The sequence below is a fragment of the Budorcas taxicolor genome, chromosome 17 (assembly GCF_023091745.1).
Source record: "Budorcas taxicolor isolate Tak-1 chromosome 17, Takin1.1, whole genome shotgun sequence".
Lineage (NCBI taxonomy): Eukaryota > Metazoa > Chordata > Mammalia > Artiodactyla > Bovidae > Budorcas > Budorcas taxicolor.
Genome location: NC_068926.1, coordinates 45,834,076 through 45,850,923, shown reverse-complemented (window position 1 = coordinate 45,850,923; position 16,848 = coordinate 45,834,076).

Genomic DNA, 16,848 nt, shown 5'->3' with positions numbered 1-16,848 from the left:
CCTCCCGACTGAACTTTGAGATGGAAATGACAGGAACACAGTAAATGGCTGCACTTTATCTCCTGTAGACACTAAGATAAGCGTCATGGCAGGGGCAGGGAAGAGCGGAGCCTTGCTCGGCTGAAAGATCAAGAGGTCACATATTTCTCATCCTTGGGGTCAGGGAGGCCTCAACTGCACATGTGCAGAAGATCTCCTCTGGATCATAAGAGGAGGGGATGCCAGCCCATAATAAGTATTGCTAGCTTCCCAAAGACCTTATGTCAAAATGCATCTTGGCTAGGGCAGCGCACGTATGGGAGGGCCCAGGGACAAATCAACTGTGGGGTCAAAGCAAGATGACTGGCCAGAGGAAAACAAAAGCCCGTGAGACTGTGCTCTTATAAGTGATTTGAACTTTCCCAAAACCCAGCTGTCTGAGCTCACCTGCATGTTTGTGCACATATATCCTGCTTTTCTAATAAATGCTTACTTTCCCCTCTACCTTCCATCTCTTTGTCAAATTCCCTTTTAAACTGATGAAATCCAGGGCCCAGACTCCTGCCCTCGGCCCTCATGGTGCAGTGGTTAGGATCTGGCACTCTCACTGCCATGACCAGGGCTCGATCCCTGTTCAGGGGACTAAGATCTGGAGTCAAGCTGCTGCTCCCCAGAATCAGGGGGAGAAACACCAGCACAGAGCCCAGTGTGAACCAGGGGGTCTTGTGGTTTTCCAGGGGCTCTCGACAGGCTGGGACATTTAGCAACACTGGGCCCGTATGAGCATCGTGATCTGGGGGCCATGGCAGCCACCCTCCTCCAGCCCCATCAGCCACGGGGAGCTCCTCACTTCTGTCACACACCTGCCTTATGGTATGTGAGCATACCATATGCTAATAACACTCTGTGTTATTAGCATGACGTGGATCACCCAGATGGCCCTGAACAAGATGAAACCTTCTTTCTCAGACTGGTGTGGTCCCATTCAACCCAGGCAGGAAAGAGGAAAACGTGAAAGGTTCCTAACAGCAGAAAGCTAATGAGCAGTGGGGACAGCCGCCTTGGCAGGAGGAGCACAGACGCTTGGGGTGTGCGTTGGGAGGGAGACAGGATCTGCAGACACAGATATTTAATTTCCGCTAACACCTTAGCTGCAGGCCCCTAGTGGAGGAGTACCAGATCAGATCCCAAAATGAGCAATTAGAGAAATTGGCTTTTAAATGAAGCGCCTATGGCAGAGTAATTTGATTTCAGAAAATATCATAATTCAAGACTCAGATGGGAGGAAGTCGGCCTGCTCTCCACAGCTGGGGAGGGGGAAAGAGGCAGGACCCGGGACACCATCCTGCCAGGCAGGAGTAGAGATGGGCAGGGGTTCTGCTTCACAGGATGGCCCAGGATCCTGACAGTGCCCCAGGCTCACCGTCTCCTGTTCAGAACACAGGCTCTGGGGCCCCCGAGGGCTGGTAGACCCCTGGGTGGGCACAGAGTAGGGACATACGGGGGCCATGTGATACAATAATGGGGTGGACAATGCAGGGGAAGATGGAGGACAGCAGAGCTGGGGCGCAGGGACCTGGGCCACCTCCAGCTCACCTGGGGCCATTTGGGGCTGAAGTAATAGGCGCCCCCTGCTGGGCTGATGAATTAGCACAAACAGTCCTTGCAGGCACAGCCCTGATTACAGCCCAGGTCCAGGGGGCTGAAAGCAGGCTGGGCTTCTCTCCATAGACCCCCGAGCCTGGAGTGCAAAGGCTTCCTGACCGGGACATAGAAGAGCCATTATCCACCTCGTGGGCCACTGGACAGTCCTGCCCTTACTCCACTGCCCTCAGGACATCTCTGCCCCAGAACATGGAAGCCCTCCTCCAGGGGATCTTCCTAACTCAGGGACTGAACCCACGTGTCCTGTGTCTCCTGCATTGCAGGCAGGTTCTTTACTGCTGAGCCACCCAGGGAAGCCCCCACAGGAGGAGCAGGCAGGGTTACACTGTATAAACAGACCCTGGGCCTCTGTTCAGCTGCCCTGGTAGCTCAGACAGTAACTCGTCTGCCTGCAATGCAGGAGACCTGGGTTCAATCCCTGGGTTGGGAAGATCCCCTGGAGAAGGAAATGGTAACCCACTCCAGTACTCTTGCCTGGAAAATCCCATGGATGGAGCACCCTGGTAGGCTATAGTCCATGAGGTCGCAAAGAGTCGGACACGACTGAGCGACTTCACTTTCATGGGCCTCTGTTCTGCTGGGCCTCACTAAGCTAGACCTGCAGTAACAGCAGCTCATTTAGACCCAACACCTAGACAGCCCGGGACACCAAAACTTTGTTTGGTCACAGAAAGACTGAAACCAGAATCACTTTCTAAGGCATGACATTGAAGAGATGGCATCTTCATTGCCTCCCAGCCAGGACCTTCCCTCCTACCTGCTCCTACATCCTCACTGCACACACCTGGGCACCAGGCACCATGCTGCCCCTTCACAGCTTCACCCCAGTGGACGCCGCGCAGATGCTAACCCCTATAGCAGGCACCCTGGTGAGGGGGGGGTCTCCTCAGCCCACCCTGACACTCCTGTTCTGAGAAGCAGCCCACACCTGCTATCCAGCAAAGCAGCCAGCCTACAGCCTGGGTCTGTCTCCATCAGCTGCCAACCTCTATGGGGTCACCTTTCTTCAGGGTGCCCTTGGGCTTCCCCTTCCCCATGCTCTACTGCAAATGAGTCTATTCCTTTCAGAAGAGATTTTGGGCCCCTCTGTACCCTATCCTAGGCATCATCTCTGAAGCCTCAGCTCTGGAAATGAACCTTGGGATGATGGCAACCTCCCCTCTGTGTGGCCACCCTGCCTTCGCCATGGAGCACCCGTAGAATGAGGAGGAAACAGTAGCAGCCCCTGGGGCTTGCTGCCCTGGTGCAAAAGCACCAACTCACAGTTGGGGCAAGGCAATCAGGGCTCCAGTATTCTCAGTGGTGGGGCCCCTAAGGAAAGCTGCGATTCTAAAGTGGGGGCTTGGCCTGTTGAAACGGGGAGTGGGTGGGGGGAGTGGGATGGGAAATCTGAAGGTGGCTTCTCCTGGGAAGCAAGTCCACAGTCTGTGTGCTGGGGAGGCTCGGGGCTGGGGGCTGAGGGGCTGGGAGCTGGGGGTGTGGTTGCAGGAGGCTAAGGGGTTGAAGGCTGGGAAGCTGCAGGGTTGGGGACCAAGGGGCTGGAGGCTGGGGGTTGGGGGAATGGGAGATTGGGGACTGAGGGCTGACCGGCTGGGGGGTAGGGGCCGAGGGACTGGGGGCTGGGGGACTGGGAGGCTGAGGGCTGGGGTTTGGGGACTGATGGCTGAGGGATGAGGGATTAGGGGCTGGGAGACTGGGGGTTTGGGAACTGGTGACTGAGGGGCTGGTGGGTAGGGGCTTGGAGACTGGGAGGCTGAGGGGCTGAGGGTTTGGGGGCTGAGGGCTGAGAACTCTGTGTTCTTGGCTGTGCCCATCTGGACTGGAGTCTCCATCTCTGAAATGAGAGGAGGACAGGGAAGCAAGTCTTGGTTCAAATCTCACAGACTCTCAACTTTCTGATGAATTCCCTTACATTTCTTGAATGGATATTTCTTCGTTTGACCTTAGAATCATTTCTGGGGACTTTAAATTGTGTGTTTTTTCAAATATATTTTTCTGGCAGTCTCAGCGGGGAGCATCCTCACTCTGCCATACAGGAGGGGACTTCAGTCAACCTCTGACTTAAATATGACCATAGCAGTTTTCCTGGGGGGTTATTTCTAGACCTAGTGGAGAAGGGATGAAAGCAATGCTTCATTCCAGGTCTGCCTCACATGTACACTGGTTCCTTGCAGGGCTATTCTAATTCAATAGTTGTGAAATCTACCACAGGAACATGCCTGTATAGATTAAAGCATAGTCATAAAAAATGAACACCCAATGGGATACACTGACAGCATTTAGAAATCAAGGGTCTCAGATTAAACTTGGATTTCCAGCTGAAGATGTAACTGAGCTGAATCCCTCATCATATCCGATGATGGGCTGGAGCAGACTGGAGACCACTTTCCCCAGGTAGTGCCCCCTTCATCAGGATTTCTGCCTGCCCTGTGAGCAGGTGAGTTTTATCCCTCCAGTCTTCCCTTAACAAGGTCACTGTCCTGCAGAGAGGCCTCTCAATGCTGTTACGAGGCTACGTTCTCTTTTGAAATGAGCAATGCCATGATAAGTCACCCATGAAGCCTGGAAAGCCTTCGGCAGCTGGAGAAACCAGCCTGGTCACTGAGCACAGTTATTGTGCAACTGTGTCAGTGGTAATCCCAGCACGGGAGCCTTCTGGCCACAGATCTCTCGATGAGGAGACTTGTTAACAAGTTGCTCTGAGTACAGTCATCATGAAGTCAAATAAGCCCCCCAGAGGGTTATTGCAAGTCCCTGTAGCAGGAGAATGCTGGAGGTCATAAATTCTCCCTAAGATCAGACCCTTCAATTTCACTGCACCATCTCAGACTCAGATGAGGATTCCATACAAAAATATTGGGAGAAAATACAAAAATACAAAAAAAAATTGGGACAATAAAACAAGCTGTCAGAAACTGTTGTTGGTGAATGGCCCACAAGGAGGAGAAAAAAAGTGACAAGCGGTCCTGTGTGTGTCTGAACGGATTGTGCAGAAAGAAGAGCAGGTTCCCAGGGTTGAGACATGAAGAGAATCTGCATTTAGATGTTACTTAAAGAAGGAAGTTGAGCTGGCAAGGGGAACCCAGAAGAGTGTCCAGAGACCTGGGAGAAAAACCAGGGAAGTTTAATGACAGACAAGTCGAGAAAGTAGAGGGTTTCCAGAAGAGAAGGGCCCACTCACCTTGGCTTCCCGCTATGGTTTCCTCCAACAGTTGCTTCATTCTTCTTCCTCTTCTTCACCAGATTCCTCCAAAATTCCATCTGCATGCAGAAGGCCTGCCCCCCCACCCCACCACCAACGCACACAGAAGCCTGAAGTTATGGTTTTTCTTTTCCAGTTCAGTGCAGTTCAGTCACTCAGTCATGTCCACCTCTTTGCAACCCCATGGACTACAGCACGCCAGGCCTCCCTGTCCATCACCAACTCCTGGAGTTTACCCAAACTCATGTCCATTGAGTCGGTGATGCCATCCAACCATCTCATCCTCTGTCGTCCCCTTCTCCTGCCTTCAATCTTCCCCAGCATCAGAGTCTTTTCAAATGAGTCAGCTCTTTGCATCAGGTGGCCAAAGTATCGCAGTTTCAGCTTCAGCATCAGTCTTTCCAATGAATACTCAGGACTGATCTCCTTTAGGATGGACTGGTTTGATTTCCTTGTAATCCAAGGGACTCTCAAGAGTCTTCTCCAACAGCAGAGTTCAAAAGCATCAATTCTTCAATGCTCAGCTTTCTTTATAGTCCAACTTTCACATGCATACATGCTGCTGCTGCTGAGTCGCTTCAGTCGTGTCCAACTCTGTGCAACCCCACGGACGGCAACCCACCAGGCTCCCCCATCCCTGGGATTCTCCAGGCAAGAATACCATAGTGGGTTGCCATTTCCTTCTCCACATCCATGCATGACCACTGGAAAAGCCATAGCCTTGACTAGAAGGACCTTGTTGACCAAGTAATGTCTCTGCTTTTTAATATGCTTTCTAGGTTGGTCATAACTTTCCTTCCAAGGAGTAAGCATCTTTTAATTTCAGGGCTGCAGTAACCATCTGCAGTGATTTTGGAGCCACCCAAATAAAGTCAGCCACTGTTTCCACTGTTTCCCCATCTATTTGCCATGAAATGATGGGACCAGATGCCATGATCTTAGTTTTCTGAATGTTGAACTTTAAGCAAACCTTCTCACTCTTCTCTTTCACTTTAATCAAGAGGCACTTTAGTTCTTCACTTTCTGCCATAAGGGTGGTGTCATCTGCATATCTGAGGTGATTGGTATTTCTCCCGGCAATCTTGATTCCAGCTTGTGCTTCTTCCAGCCCAGGGTTTCTCATGATGTTCTCTGCATAGAAGTTAAATAAGCAGGGTGACAATATACAACCTTGATGTACTCCTTTTCCTATTTGGAACTAGTCTGTTGTTCTATGTCCAGTTCTAACTGTTGCTTCCTGACCTGCATACAGGTTTCTCATGAGGCAGGTCAGGTGGTCTGGTATTCCCATCTCTTTCAGAATTGTCCACAGTTCATTGTGATCCACACAGTCAAAGGCTTTGGCATAGCCAATAAAGCAGAAATAGATGTTTTTCTGGAACTCTCTTGCTTTTTTGATGATCCAGCGGATGTTGGCAGTTTGATCTCTGGTTCCTCTGCCTTTTCTAAAACCAGCTTGAACATCTGGAAGTTCATGGTTCACATACTGTTGAAGCCTGGCTTGGAGAATTTTGAGCTTTACTTTACTAGTGTGTGAGATGAGTGCAATTTTGTAGTAGTTTGAGCATTCTTTGGCATTGCCTTTCTTTGGGATTGGAATGAAAACTGACCTTTTCCAGTCCTGTGGCCACTGCTGAGTTTTCCAAATTTGCTGGTATACTGAGTGCAGCACTTCACAGCATCTTCTTTTAGGATTTGAAATAGCTCAACTGGAATTCCATCACCTCCACTAGCTTTGTTTGTAGTGATGCTTCCTAAGGCCCACTTGACTTCACATTCCAGCGTGCCTAGCTCTAGGTGAGTGATCACACCATCGTGATTATCTGGGTCATGAAGATCTTTTTTGTACAGTTCTTCTGTGTATTCTTGCCACCTCTTCTTAATACCTTCTGCTTCGGTTAGGTCCATATCATTTCTGTCTTTTATTGGACCCATGTTTGCATGAAGTGTTCCCTTCGTATCTCTAATTTTCTTGAAGAGATCTCTAGTCTTTCCCATTCTATTGTTTTCCTCTATTTCTTTGCATTGATTGCTGAGGAAGGCTTTCTTATTTCTTCTTGCTATTCTTTGGAACTCTGCATTCAAATGGGTATATCTTTCCTTTTCTCCTTTGCCTTTTGCTTCTCTTCTTTTCACAGTTATTTGTAAGGCCTCCTCAGACAGCCATTTTGCTTTTTTGCATTTCTTTTTTCTTGGGGTGGTCTTGATCCCTGTCTCCTGTACAACGTCACGAACCTCATTCCATAGTTCATCAGGCACTCTGTCTATCAGATCTAGTCCCTTAAATCTATTTCTCACTTTCACTGTATAATTGCAAGGGATTTGATTTAGGTCATACCTGAATGGTCTAGTGGTTTTCTGTACTTTGTTCAATTTAAGTCTGAATTTGGCAATAAGGTTTATTTATTTATTTGGCTGTGCTGCATCTTAGTTGCAGCACTTGGGATCTTTGATCTTTGTTTCAGCATGCAGGATCTTTAGTTGTGGCATGTGGGATCCAGTTCCCTGCCCAGGGATCGAACCCAGACCCCCTGCACTGGAAGCTTGGAGTCTTAGCCACAGGACCACTATGGAAGTCCCAAGCAAAAAGATTTGAAGTCTTCTCCATTTAAGAAACAGGTTCAACTGCAAAAGCATCTCTTGGCTGCAAGGCCAGATTCTCAGAGAAAGGGCTCTGGTTGGGTCACTTGCATCAGGCGTCCCTGAAAATCTAACCAACTGTGTCCTACAGAGAGGAGTCATGTTGTGGACACTTACATCTGAGACCACTCAGAACGAGCAGAGTTCCTGGCTCCTTATGACCAATCATTCCAATGGACCATATCCCAGCCTTGCCCATGGATGTCTTCAACCTTAGAAACAGTGGGGGCATTCATTCCCCACTGTGGTCCCAAAAGACACATGATTAATTTCTAAAATTGACCATCAGAAGTTCACACTACAAGTACAGACAGGAAAGGCCCCCATCAACGTTTCACAGGCATCTTTTTATGCCTCATGCCCTGCCCATCAGGTGAGGGGAGCCAGAGCCATTTCATTCCTGGTGCTCTTTATTTGATTCCCCATTGGCTCAGTGGTAAAGAACTGACCTGCCAATGCAGAGACGCAGGTTCAGTTTCTGGGTCAGGAAGATCCCCTGGAGAAGAAAATGGCAGCCCACTCTGGTACTCTTGCCTGGGAAATCCCATGGACCGAGGAGCCTGGCAGGCCACAGTCCATGGGGTCACCAAGAATTGAACACAACCCAGTGACTGAGCATACATACATACTCTATTTAACCACAGTGACTAAAGTCCAACATGAAATTCCTTGCAGCTGAGAACCCAGAGCTTCCCCACGATGGGCCCAGTGCCTGAGTCCCTCTTGATCAGAGATACCAGCACAACCAGCTCCCACATCCCTCCTAGGAGGAGGAGACCTGCGCTGTCCACACTGAGCGGGGGAGGCTGAGCACTGCCCTCCAGGTGTCCCTGCCCCAAGGTTCTCATCTGCCACTGTCTGCCCCCACTCCTGACTTCAGCTTCTGCTTTTTGAGTCAAATAGCAAAATTAGGTTTCAGATGTATTAGTTAGCTGTGGTAACCCTCCACAAGAAGCAGACTGGCTACGGGGATTTTCCTGTTGAATCTTACTGGTCACAAGCCACACAATCTCAACCTTGTTTTGCAGGCTGAATGAAATTGTGACAGTTCTGATTTCCCATTGGAGGCCAGTCATTGAAACATGTGTTTCCATTCATGATGGAGCCCCCAAATCCACATGCCAGAACTTGAGGACCCCCTGCTCAGTTCTTCCAAAACTGTTTAACACAGAAGTTCCCAAAGCAAAGCATCTGCATTGCCTACCATGGAATGTATCCTAACATTGTTTCTATATCAACCAGCTCCTTGTCTACTCCCAATACAAAACAGTAGTAAGGAAGTACTGGGGTACATGAAGCAATCCCCAAAACTAGGCTTAAAAAATGAATCACATGGCATTTCATTTCATCATAAATTATCTACAGTTTCTTAGAAATAACCACAGAAATTACAATGAGGCAATAAACATAAAATATCAATATAGGTCTGTATTTAATTCTAAAATAAATAGATTTGAGACTGCTTATTCCCAGGATTACTTAGAATGATCACATGGCAAAAACAAATGTCTCTAATCTGTTTTTACTTCTATCTCTTGTCCATTTAACTGACTCTCTATGAAACAATTAAAACAAAATCTACATCCTATGCAGTGGAAGGGAAATAAAATTCTCTTGTCCCAGTGGTATTTTAATTAGAGATAACCTATCTCAGATATAAACTCAGGGGAAAATTCCCACTGAGACTGCAGTGCCACTAACTGAGAATCTTTGAAATTGTATCCTTCTGATTTAATGATCTTTGCTGAACATATCCAACAGTTAGATCTTTTTCTTCTTTTACAGTTTTCACTCAATGAATTCTATGGTAAAACAAAAATGTCAAGCCATCTGGGCATACGAGAAGGCCATAACAAACTATACCACAGAGAGTGTTGCTGAATGGAAAAGGCAACAGACATCAACAAAACAAGCTACTAGTAATTGGAGAAATCATATTAAACAAGCATCCCCTAGGAAGCATAACTGACAATCACTTCCTCCCCCTCAAAAAAAAACCAAAAAAACAAAACACACACACACACACACACACCAAGACCAGATGGTTGGGGAGTTTGTGGTACCTCCCAGAGCACCCACTATAGAATCAGACTGTCCAATCTAGAATATTCAGATTGTAACATGAAACAGTTTGCCATTCACCACTGCAGGACTCTACAGCCCACACACACACAGAAGGAAAAACTTGAGGGTCTGTGACATGAACCACATGAATGAGAAAGGGAAGACACATGTGGATGGGGAAGAAGAATATGCTTTTACAAGCAGTTAACTGGCCAGTGTGTGCAAAGAAAGATTCGACAGTTCCTGTGCTGAACGTACATTGGAAAATATGACCTAATGCCACAGTTGTGTTCCCCAAGGAACTCTACCCAAAGGGACAAGACCCAGTGATTGTTGAGTTATTCATCTCCCGCCTTCACTTGTATTTTATGGTTCATAAAACACCACCCACACATTATGGTTGCCCACAAGTCTGTTCAACAGTAAATATTATCACAGGTTCTTAGACTTGGAAAGAATTTCAGGGGACAGTTCATCTTAGTTCACCTGACTCACTGACATGTCTTAAAAGGAAGTTCAAAACAGTAAAGACATAAGACAGGGCACCAGTCATTGTCAGCAGACGGCCAATTCTCCTTAACTACATAGGGCAGGGGTCCCCAACCTTTGGGATCTAATATCTGATGATCCAAGGTGGAGATGATATAATAATGATAGAAATAAAGCAGACAATAAATGTAACATGCTTGAATCATCCCCCCAAGGCCTTGGAAAAATTGTCTTCCACGAAATTGACCACAGTGCCATAAAGGTTGCAGACGCCTGCCATAGAGTGCCCCAGACTCAGGTACTCTCTGAACTGAATGTGTCCTAAAGACCCGCTGACCTCACAGAACGTGTGAATGCTCCCCCAGCGTGAAACAGATTTAACACCATGTTTGAGAACCAGAGGATGATGGAATAATTTGATGAGGGGCAAACAGTTTTTAACAGTTGGTGAATAGTTGCAACTGGTAAATGAGGTGCAAGAGCCAACTTCAGGACTGTGTTGTTGGGTCACACAGCAGTGTCCCTGTCCATCCGGGCACTGTCATCAGACATGCAGATGTCCGGTTGTCCTTCTGAGTCAGACCTTACCTCAGAGGGAAGGGAACATGATAGTATCTCCAACAGTGCTTGCTCCAGCAGAAAAGACCTACTACTTTATATGCAACCTGGGGGAAAATCTTTAGGGGAAAAAAAAAGGTGAAAAATATAAGATATGTAAAGTTCAGAAAAAATTTAAAAATTAAGCCTGGAGGGACTTCTCTGGTGGTCCAGTAATTGGGAATCGACCTGCCAATACAGGGGACATGGGCTCGATCCCTGGCCCAAGAAGATCCCACGTGCTGTGAAGCAACGAAGCCCACGCACCACAACTATTGAGCCTGTGCCCTAGAGCCCACGAGACGCAGCTGCCGAAGCCACCACCATGAAAAGCCCATGACCACAGCAAAGGGTAGCCCCGCTCACCACAACCAGATAAAGCCCACGCACAGCAACAGAGAGCCAGCACGGCCAAAAGCTGGGAAAAAAGTAACCCTGGAGACTGTGGTGATTTTGTTGCTGTTTTGTACCTCTAAACAATGCAAAATCCCACTGGGGTAGTGGAGGAGCGAAAAGAAATGAGAACGGTTTGTTGGGACCTAAGAAACGCTGGACTGGAAGAAACACAAGCTGGAATCAAGATTGCAGGGAGAAATATCAATAACCTCAGATATGCAGATGACACCCTCCTTCTGGCAGAAAGTGAAGAGGAACTAAAAAGCCTCTTGATGAAAGTGAAAGTGGAGAGTGAAAAAGCTGGCTTAAAGCTCAACGTTCAGAAAACAAAGATCATGGCATCCGGTCCATCACTCCATGGGAAATAGATGGGGAAACAGTGGAAACAGTGTCAGACTTTATTTTTGGGGGCTCCAAAATCACTGCAGATGGTGATTGCAGCCATGAAGTTAAAAGACACTTACTCCTTGAAAGAAAAGTTATGAGCAACCTAGATAGCATATTCAAAAGCAGAGACATTACTTTGCCGACTAAGGTCCTTCTAGTCAAGGCTATGGTTTTTCCAGTAGTCATGTATGGATGTGAGAGTTGGACTGTGAAGAAGGCTGAGCGCCGAAGAATTGATGCTTTTGAACTGTGGTGTTGGAGAAGACTCTTGAGAGTCCCTTGGACTGCAACGAGATCCAACCAGTCCATTCTGAAGGAGATCAGCCCTGGGATTTCTTTGGAAGGAATGATGCTAAAGCTGAAGCTCCAGTACTTTGGCCACCTCATGTGAAGAGTTGACTCATTGGAGAAGACCCTGATGCTGGGAGGGATTGGGGGCAGGAGAAGAAGGGGACAACAGAGGATGAGATGGCTGGATGGCATCACTGACTCGATGGACATGACTCTGAGTGAACTCCGGGAGTTGGTGATGGACAGGGAGGCCTGGTGGGCTGCGATTCATGGGGTCACAAAGAGTCAGACACGACTGAGCAACTGAACTGAACTGAAGGGTTTTTGTATTGGTGTTAGTGGTCCTGACATTTGCTTTCTTGCTTCCGAGGTTTTGCTCTTCTGGAAATCACATAATGGGGAAAGGGGAGGAAGCAAAGAGACCTCTGCATTTGTTGGAGTTGGCTGGTGGGGGGCGCACTCTCTCCTGACGGTGAAAGGCCAGCAGTGCCAGGACAAAGCACCACCTCAAGTCAGCTTGAGCACAAATGTTCTTCGTACACAACCATACCAACGTTTTCCTTTGTGGCTCCTGGATTTTTTTTTTTTTTAATGCAGAGGAAAAAAACCTTCTCTCACTTTGGTTTTAGATGAACTTCAATTAAACACTCAATACAAATTCTAAACATCAAAGTAATTTCTGAAGATGGCACTTATTTCTCCTTCTATCAGATCTGTTTTCTTCTTCACAATAAGAATCCCCAAAGTGAAGGGAGCAAAGTTTCTCAAAATTCCAGTCCTAGAGCTGATTCTGAGTTCCTTCCAGGGCCCTAAGCTGAGTGGAGCTGAGGTTAAATTGAAGCCGCTGCTCCGACAGGAGCAATTATTCTGCAGTTTGGGTTGAATACAACGTAAGCTCTGCTTGTGGATCCCATTACTCGCCTTCCATCATCACTTAACTCTACAGTTCATGTTTAATATTTAATTTTTCTTCGCGGACAGCAGGCCATTTGGCCCAGACAGAATGTCATTTTGAATAACGTGACAGGAATTCTTAAAAGCAGCTGAGAGATTTGTAGAACTTTTCTTCTCTAACTCTCCTGGGAGTTATTTTCTTCAAAATTTGCACAATGAGCCGAGTTGAATCCCCAGGGAGCCAGCTCTCTTTGAGCAGAGAAGTTTCAGGGAAAGGCCAGGGAACATGTTATGGACTCAGCAGTGTAAGAGTTCTAGGCAGGGGGCTTCCCTGGGGGTCCAGTGGTTAGGAATCCACCTCCCAGTGGAGGGGATATGGATTGATTCCTGGTTTGGAAAGACCCCACATGCTGCAAGGCAGCTAAGCCCATGGGCCACTACTGAAGCCCATGGACCCTGCAGCCTGTGCTCTACAACAAGAGAAGCCAAATGAGAAGCCCACACATTGCAAGCAGAGAGTAGCCCCCACTCACCGCAACTAGCGAAAGCCAGCATGCAGCAGTGCAGACCCAGTGTAGCCAAAAATTCAACCAATAAATATATTTTTAAAAAGACTTCTAGACAGAGAGATGTTGCGGATGGCAATGCCTGAACACTGAGGCTCCTCCACTGACCTCCACTGTGGGGATGAGGGTTCAGAATTTGGGAGAAGCTTTCCAGGGAGTGCAGCAGTAAAGAATCTGCCTGCCAAGGCAGGAGAGGCAAGAGACTTGGGTTCAATCGCTGGGTGGAGAAGATCCACTGGAGCAGGAAATGGCAACCTGCTCCAGTATTCTTGCCTGGAGAATCCCATGCACACAGGAGCCTGACGCACTACAGCCCATGGGGTCACAAAGAATCAGACACAACTGAGCGGCAGAGTGCACATGTGCGCATGCGTGCACACACACACACACACACACACACACACACACACACACACACACTGTCCTGTAGGTGGGAGTGGCTCTAACTATGTCCTGTTTGCTTGACTTAAATCTGGACTCAATGGTGGTCTACATTTAATGAGGTTGAGATGCCAAAACTTCCCTGGGATGCTGTGAAGGATTGCATCTATGCTAGGAATAATAAGAAGATGTATCTCAAATTTCCACCTCCTGGTGTACACACTTCTAGGGGGAAGACTTGTGAATATGGTAGAATGTCACTCCTGGGATTAGATTCAGTTTTTCTCAAAGGAAGGATGTGTCAGATACAGTTAAGGTTGCTAATCAATTGGCTTTGAGTTCATCAAAATGGAGGTGATCCTGAGCAGGCTTGGTCTAATCAGGTGAACTCTTTAAAGGAAAGTCCAGCTACTCTTGGAACTCACTGAGCCTCCATACCATGCAGAAATCCAGGTACAGAACAGGCCACGTGTAGAGGTCCCAGCCAACACCCCAGGACTGACCATCAGACATGAGCCTGAGGACATCTCCAGGAGGACTGTCACTCAGCTGCAGTCTGACCACAACTGCATGATTGACCTCGAGTCAGGACCTTGAGTGAGGACCATCTCGCTGAGCCCAGGCAGCCCCAAAAGCCTCAAGAGACAACAATAACGTGATAGCTGTTCAAAAAAACAAAGGGTCCAGACCTCCCCAAGTCAATTTCAAAGCAACAGTCTCTATTGCTGGATTTAAGAAAATAAGATGCTGTGAATTCAACAGTTTAGTTAAGTTCAGTCACTCAGTCATGTCCAACTCTTTGCAACCCCATGGACTGCAGCACACCAGGCCTCCCAGTCCATCACCAACTCCCAGAGTTTACTCAAACTCATGTCCATTGAGTCGGTGATATCATACAACCATCTTATCCTCTGTCGTCCCCTTTTGCTCCTGCCTTCAATCCTTCCCAGCATTAAGGTCTTTTCCAATGAGTCAGTTCTTCGTATCAGGTGGCCAAAATATTGCAGTTTCAGCTTCAGCATCTGTCCTTCCAATGAATATTCAGGACTGATTTCCTTTAGGATGGACTGGTTGGATCTCCTTGCAGTCCAAGGGACTCTCAAGGGTCTTCTCCAACACCACAGTTCAAAAGCATCAGTTCTTCAGTGCTCAGCCATCTTTATAATCCAACTTTCACATCCATACATGACTACTAGAAAAACCATAGCTTTGGCTAGACAGATCTTTATTGGCGAAGTAATGTCTCTGCTTTTTAATATGCTGTCTAGGTTGGTCATAGCTTTTCTTCCAAGAAGCAAGCATGGCTGCAGTCACCATCTACAGTGATTTTGAAGCCGAAGAAAATAAAGTCTCTCACTGTTTCCACTGTTTCCCCATCTATTTGCCATGAAGTGATGGGACCGGATGCCATGATCTTCGTTTTCTGAATGTTGAGGTTTAAGCCAACTTTTTCACTCTCCTCTTTCACTTTCAAGAGGCTCTTTAGTTCTTCTTCACTTTCTGCCATAAGGGTAATGTCATGTGCATATCTGAGGTTATTGATATTTCTCCCTGCAATCTTGATTCCAGCTTGTGCTTCATCTAGTCCAGCATTTCTCATGATGTCTGCATATAAGTTAAATAAGTAGTTTGACAATATACAGCTTTGGCGTACTCCTTTCCCAATTTGGAACCAGTCTGTTGTTCCATGTCCAGTTCTAACTGTTGCTTCCTGACCTGTATACAGATTTCTCAGGAGGCAGGTCAGGTTGTCTGGTATTCCCATCTCTTTAAGAATTTTTCACACTTTGTTGTGATACACACAGTCAAAGGCTTTGGTGTAGTCAATAAAGCAGAAGTAGATGTTTTTCTGTAATTCTCTTGTTTTTTTGATGATCCAACAGATGTTGGCAGTTTGATTTCTGGTTCCTTTGCCTTTTCTAAATCCAGCTTGTGTGAATTCAACAGCCACAAAGAAAAAGATTCTGCCAACAACCCTAAGTGGCTCCTTCCCCAATCCATCCTTCAGATGAGAACAAGGCTGACAGCATCTTGACTTATACCTTATGAGACATGGAGCAGAGAACCCAGGCTGTGCCAGGATTTGCACCTGCAGGAATTGAGATGATAAGTGTGCATCTACTTGTACTGCTAAGTGTGGTCATTTGCACACACAGAATCCCAAGGCTTGGGCAGGTTGAATTGTTAACAGTACTTTTCTCACAAGGAATGACATGTCCCACACGCCTCACTACCACCCCCACAAGCCCTGAAGGTGCACATCCTTCACTGGGGCCTGAGAGATACTTCATCATCTCTGTGTGGCAGGAGACACTGCCATGTGGGGGTGGGGATCACATAGCCCATCGTGGGCAATCATGGGCGACAAGGTCTCAGAGCACTGGCATCCCTGTGGCAGCACCAGCCCTGAGGCAGCATGGGTGATCTGGTGCCTTGGGCATCCAGGAACAATCAGTCATCAAGTGACTCTGTCTCCCACCCCAACTATGATGCGGACCCCACAAATCAGACACCTGATCTTCTTTGCTCACTGCTGTCCCCCCAGCACATAGCGGGAGCTCAAAACATACTTGTTGGTTGATTGACTATGACACAAACATGAATGAAAGCGCAGAGACTTTGCATGCATCTAATACCCCTTTATTAGAAATACTTCTCAATGGTCCACTTCTGCAATGAAAGCTTAGCACGATTAAGTGTGACTAGTCTGAAATGATGTAATTTGTTATATTCAGCATCTATTGCAATCGTGGATATTGCTCTGAGCTGTCGAGCCTGAAACCTGCAGGCACAGTAGTAGAAGAAGCTCCTGCACCTGTTAATTAGGGAAAAGGGCCATTTTATGTTCTGCTAAAACTGCCTTTTACATGTCTCCAGGGAAAGGAGCTCCACGCTGGGTGTCTGACGGGAGGAGGAATGAAGGCAAGGATGAGAGATGTCCTGGGGGTCTGGTGGGGAGGGTGTCAATTCTTTTCTCATTTCTACTTAAAACCTCCACAGGATCCCTCCACTGCCCACATGTGGTGTTCTGGTCTGGCTGGAACTTGTTCCTAAGGAACTCACAGCCTGTTTTTAATGAAAGAAAAGTAACACGGCTGCTGCAGTGCTCTGTGCTGAACGCCACAATGGGCACACACGAAGGGTACCTGATGATGTGCAAAGTCCAGGAAAGGCTTCCCCATGAGGTAAGATCAGCTCATGTCTAAAAGGACACAGAGGTCAGCCAGGTGGAGGGAAGGAGTGAAGCTTCAGGCAGAGAAAATGGCACGGAGGGGTTTCTGGAGGGCTCAGGGCATG